At 36.0% G+C, this 6,160-nt stretch overlaps 1 protein-coding gene and 1 non-coding gene across 2 annotated transcripts in view; one reads left to right on the top strand and one right to left on the bottom strand.

The window, feature by feature from the left end:
- Positions 1–1,874: 1,874 nt before the first annotated feature.
- LOC115293106 lies at positions 1,875–1,978 on the bottom strand. The gene has a single exon (XR_003909367.1). It is a non-coding gene; the product is annotated as a small nucleolar RNA U13 (small nucleolar RNA).
- A 3,522-nt stretch (positions 1,979–5,500) lies between these two features.
- Positions 5,501–6,160, top strand: part of B4GALT4 (beta-1,4-galactosyltransferase 4) — a 31,325-nt gene continuing 30,665 nt past the window's right edge. Inside the window, exon 1 of the mRNA XM_029940706.1 lies at positions 5,501–5,524. The gene's annotated coding sequence lies outside the window, so the exon portion shown is untranslated. The remainder of the gene's footprint in view (positions 5,525–6,160) is intronic.

The following is a 6,160-nucleotide window of genomic DNA, read 5'->3' as shown; positions in this document are numbered from 1 at the left end:
TTCCTCATGCTCCTAGCTTGCAAAGAATTTTTATTAGGAATAAATATTAGATTTGTCAAATGCAGTGTTTGTTTCTATTGAGATGATTATATGGTTTTTCTCCTTTGGCGTGCTAATATGATGAATTACTGTTTGATTTTTGAACATTTAAAACAGTTCTGCAATTTGGGGATGGACCCACCCAACTTGGTCATCTTATGTTATCCTCTTTTATACCGTTGAGTTCAATTTGCTAAAATTTTGTTTAGATTTTTTGTTTCTATGTACACAAGAGATATTAGTGCGTAGTTTTGCTTTCTGTAATATCTTTGTCTGGGTTTGGAGTTAGGGTAATACTGGCCACATGAATTAATTGGGAAGTACTCCCTTTTCAATTTCTTTGGGAATTCTTGTATAGAATTAGTATTACTTCTTCCTTTTATAAAAGAATTAGTATTAGTACAAATACTAATTTCTTTTTTTTATGTTTATTTTTGATAGAGAGAGAGAGACAGAGAGACAGAATGCAAGCTGAGGAGGTGCAGGGAGAGAGGGAGACACAGAATCCAAAGCAGGCTCCAGGCTCTGAGCTGTTAGCACAGAGCCTGATGCGAGCCTCAAACTGAACAGCAAACCACGCCCGCTCTGGGGGGCGGAGCTGGGTTGGGACCGCTTGCGCAGAGGCAGTCTACATGCTCTGGCTATGGCTTATGTCCCTTTAGACCCCTCCTCACTCCAACAGTAGAAATAACTACCTTGTCTATGTGGGTTCTGACACTTAGAAGGCACACCTGACGAATGGATGCTCCAATCAATGGGTGATTGAACGCAAGCATTCTGATTTAAATTTCAGAAGCCTGTTACTGTTTAAAAGACTCTAGTTTAACAAGTGGCCTGAAAGATATTGGCAACATCCTGTGTCATGAATTGGGGAGTGGGTCCATGGGTGTTTGTTTTATTATTATTTCTTCCTTATGTAACATATTTTTTGTATGACTGAAATGTTTTCTAAACAAATATATACTTTTATGGGTTTGGGGTTTTTTTGTAAATATCCATTATAGATACATGCCTGTGTGATCAGACCCTAAAAGTTGGGGAAGGATTCAATTTGATTCAAAACACCGGTCAGTGACTATTACGTATAGGCAACTGGGTTCCTTCCTGGAAGAAAAAGAGAATTGCTCCTGCTCTGGAACACTTCACAATGTAGTGAAGGAAAACATTTACACCAATAACCGTATTTCATGCGAGGTAGAAAGGAGGACAGAGTATTTGCGGAGGCTTTAGAGGTGATGTTTGGCTGTAGCTACCTTATTCCTCCATAGCAGTCTTGTTCCAGGTGTTTTACAAAAAGATTGGACCCAGCCTTATCTCTGGGATGCTTTCCAGATTATTACTATCGATTTTAAAGCAGTGGAAATAGAGTCAACCTTATAAACGATTTTAACCAGATGCCCATGTTGTAGATTTCAAGGGCATTCAGCTGGTTGACTTGTGGCTGAACAAGTCCTTTCTGCACTTAGAGCAGGGTTTCTAAAAACAAAACAAAACAAAACAAAAACTATGACATCATGACCTGAGCCAAAGTTGGATGCTTAACCGACAGAGCCACACAGGCACAGTTACAAATACTAATTTTTATAGAGCTAGTATTATTTCTTCTAGCTATGGGGGCCTGAAATTATCCATGTGGAAAGGCTTTTAAGTACAATTTCAATTTCTTTAACAGACATAGAGTTTGTTAATTTATCTATTTCTTTTCATGTGAGCTGTGGTAAGTTATGTCTTTTAAGGAGTTTTTCCATTTTATCTACATTGTGAAATTAATTGGCATACAGTTACTATTATTTATAACAATCTGTTTTTACCCCCTTCTTCTTTCTTTTTTTTCACATGAGATGGGCAATATGCTGCAGTTCTTACAAGGTTTGAAGGAGGCACATGTCACAATACAGCAGGAACACTCAATCATCACACTTATGACTTACAAAAGGATCTATTTTTATTCTTAGTACCTACAGAATATGTGGTGATATCAACTCTGTATTCCTGATGTTGATAATTTTTCTTTTTTCTTTTTTTCTTGATTAGTCTGGCTAAAGTTTAATCCACTTTACTGATTTTCTGAAAGAATCAGCCTTAGCTTTATTTGATTCTCCCTACTGTTTTCTTCTTTTCTATTTCATTGGATTCTGCCTTAAGTCATTATTATTTCATTTATTCTGCTTTATGTTTGATTTGCTCTTTCTTTTCTAGTTTTGTAAGGGGGTAGCTGAAATCGTTTGAGACCTTTCTTTTTCCTAATATAGACATTTAGTGCTGTAATCACATCTACAAGTGTGATATATTGTTTTCATTTTCATTCAGTTCCAAATATTTTTAAAGTTTCTCTTTTAATTTCTTCTTCAATCTCCCAGTTATAAAGAAAAGTATTGTTTGGTTTCCAAATACTGGGGACTTTTCCAAGGATCTTTTAGTTATTAATTTCTAATTTAATTGTTTTGTGGTCAGAGAACATAGGTTGTCTGACGAGAATCCTATTGTGTATGATTGAGTCTTATGAACCAGAACAGTTTTTGTGCACGTGAGAAGAACGTGTATTCTGCTATTGTTAGGTGCTCTATAAAAGTCAATCAGGTCAAGTGATTACTAGTGTTAAGTATTCTATATCGATACTGATTTCTGCATACATGGTCTAGCAATTATAGAATAGTGTTAAAATCTCTGACTATAATTGTGGATTCATTTATTTCTTTGTGCAGTTCTATCAGTTTTAACTTCATGTATTTTGAAGTACTGTTATTAGGGTCATAAACAGTTAAGACTGTTATTTTCTCTTGATGAGTTGATCCATTTATCCTTATAATGATAAAATGATCTTCTTTATGCCTGGTGATATTCTTTGGTCTGAAATGTATTTTGTTTAATTTTAAAGTATCTAATCTCATTTTCTTTTGGCTAGTGTTAGCATAGTTTCTCTCTTTCCATCCTTTCACTTTTAACTCATTTATCATCTTTATATTTAAAGTGCATTTTTTGTAGGCAGCATATATTTGGGTCTTGCTTTTTTATTCAACCTGACAAACTATGCCTTTTAATCAGGCATATGTCTGTTTATGCCATTTATATTTAACTTGATTATTAATGTAGTTAGATTTGACCATATCCTTTTGCTATTTGTTTTCTATTTGTCCCACCTGTTATTTGTTCCCCCCTTCTACCTTCTTTTGGATTAATCAAGTTTTTTTTCATTTGATTTTATCTCCTTTTTTGCTTTATTGTTATAATCCTTTATTTTGTTATGTTAGTGATTGCTTAAGGATTTATAATATATGTTTATCTAGCACAGTCTGCCTTAAAGTGGTATTATACCATTTCGCATGTAATATAAGAATATTACAATATATTCTTTCATTTATCCCCTCCTGGCCTATTTGATATTGTCATGCATTTTATTTTTCATTTCTACAAGTTTAATTTGGATCTTCCTTTATATTTTCTGTGACTCTACCTTTTTGAATATATGCAATACAGGGGCACCTGGGTGGCTCAGTCGGTTAAGCCTCCGACTTCGGCTCAGGTCAGATCTCACGTTCGTGGGACAGGCTCTGTGCTAACAGCTAGCTCAGAGCCTGGAGCCTGCTTCCAGTTCTGTGTCTCCTTCTCTCTCTGCCCCTCCCCCTCTCATGCTCTCTCTCTGTATTAAAAATAAATAAAACATTAAAAAAATTTGAATATATGCAATACAGTTATAGTAACTGTCTTAATATTGTTTTCTTTTAATGCTAACATTTGCATCAGTTCTGAGTTGCTTTTCACTAATTATTCCCCCGCCCCATCAGTCATGTTTTCCTGACTCTGGTAATCTTTGGATGCCAGACATTGTGAATTTTACCTGGTTCAATGTTGAATGTTTTCATAGATCTATAAAAAGTCTTGAGCTTGTTCTGGGAGGTGCTTAAGTTATTTGGATATAGTTTGGTCCTTTGGGGTCTTGTATTTACCTTATAGTAGGTAGGTCTGGAGCAGTGCTCATTGTAGGGCTATTTCTCCACTACTGAGGCAAGACCTTCCTGAATACTCTACCCAGTGCCTTGTAAATTTTGAATTTTTCCAGCCTGGCTGATTGAAATAGGCACTGTTCCTAGCCCACTGTGAGTGACAAAAACTCTTCCCTCTAATCTTTACACTTGGTTCTTTCTTTGGGCTAGGACAGTTTCCTTAGATGCATACACTGATCAGAAATACTTGAGGGAAGACTCTCTGCAGATCTGTCCAGTATTCTGTCTCTGTGAAGCTGTCTTTTTTCTGTTATTCTGTTCTGTGAACTCTAGCTGCTTCAGTCTCCCTGGACTCTATGGTCTGTTTTCTGAATTCAGGGATTCCGCCAGACTCTGTCTCAGCTTTCTCTTCCTTCTGCCATGCTTGGAAACTCTTTCAAAGTAGCAAGCTGGGGCAGTTGTAGAAGTTTCCTCTCTCTAAGAGATCACTGTCCTTTGTTGCTTCATACAGAGTATCCTGAAGACTGTTGTTTTAAATATTTTTTCTGTTTTGTTTTGTTTTTAGATATTTTGGGTGGGATGGTCCTTGTATGTTCATCTTGGCCAAAAGGAGAGGTCTAGTCATTGCTTTTTTTCCTCTTTGAGATTTAATTCTTTATCTTTTATTTTAACTTTATTTTGGGGGAAATATGAAGGCTTAGAAAAGCTGTAAAAATTAGTCAAGGAACACCTGTATACAGTTCGTCTAGATTCATCAGTTGTTAACATTTTGCTGATTTGTACATGCTTGCTTTCTCACTTGCTCTCTCTCTCACATACACTTTAACTGAACTACTGGAGAAAAACTGCAGATATCATGATACTCAATGATTCTTAAAAATAAAGTCACTTTCCTATATAACAACAATACAATGATCAAATTCAAGAAATGGAGTATAAGTGGAAGAAGCAGAAATTGCCTTTTAAAGATTGGGCTCAGAAAAAAAAATAATAAAAAAAAGTTGAGTTCAGGATTGGCACTCCTTCACTTCTATTATACTCTATTTGTAAAGCAGTCGCAGGCCAAACCAGATTTAAAAGAAGTAGTATGTCCCCATTTTTCAGCCAGAGGAATGTCAAAGAATCACATGCTAATTTTAATATATCACACTGGGCATATTCATTCCCAATTGTCTCAATAATATACTTTGCAGCAACTTTTTTTCAATCCAGAAATTAATATGTCAAATCTCCTTAGTCTCCTTTAATCTGAAAGAGTTTTTAAAAGACTTTTATGACATTGAAATATCTGAGGTGTACAGGCCAGTTGTTTTGTAGAATGTCCCATAATTTGGGCTTATCTGACTGTTTCCTTGTGATTAAATTCCAATTCTGTATTTTTGGCAGGAATACAGTAAAGGTGATGTCATGTCCTTAGAATACCACCTCATTCGTGATGCCAATTTGTGCTAGTGGTGAACTTAACTTTGAGTACTTGATTAAGGTCATATCCACCAGATTTTTCCAATGTACTGACTGGTACTCTATCTCCATCATAACTGGTAAGTAATCTCCAAGACTATCCTTTTTTTTTTTTCTTTTCCTATAAGTTTTTCAAACAACGGCAACAAAAAAACCAAGGTTCTGTGTTGTGTGTTAGAGAAGCCCTTGATCTATTTATTGTGTATCAGTTCTGCTGACTGTCACTTATGTGTGACCTCTTATGTTTGGGGATTTTGTTGTCATTAACTTGCATTTGCATCAATCTTATAGAACTGAATCAAGGAACCCAGAGTGGGTTTCTATTGCTTCTGCTTAGAACACAGGGAATTTGGTAACTCTTTAAAGGCTCAAGTTTGGTTCTGCTTCTTCCAGTCCCAGATCACAGGGTGAGCATAAACTCTCCATGTGCCCTCAAGCAAAGTCCAGGTGCTTAGAGTTCAATGACCCAGTGCTGCCTCTTCCTATGGTTTGTTCCTTCTTGGAGTATCTCTTACTTTCTTGTCAGTGGTAGAAACACCTTGTTCGAGTGTTCTGGAGAATCTGGCCTGGTGTCAACTGCCTAAGCAGACCCACGATGATTTTTCCCTTAAATCTTTAGTATCAATATGATTCTGTCTTGACTTTCTGTAATAGCATCTTTGAAGAAGTTAGGATTTCAAATAATTTATTCAGTTAATATTCTCAATCGTCCTGCG

Source organism: Suricata suricatta, chromosome 5 (genome assembly GCF_006229205.1).
Source record: "Suricata suricatta isolate VVHF042 chromosome 5, meerkat_22Aug2017_6uvM2_HiC, whole genome shotgun sequence".
Lineage (NCBI taxonomy): Eukaryota > Metazoa > Chordata > Mammalia > Carnivora > Herpestidae > Suricata > Suricata suricatta.
The sequence above is the reverse complement of the archived record's forward strand: the minus strand, read 5'-3'. Positions and strand labels throughout refer to the sequence as shown.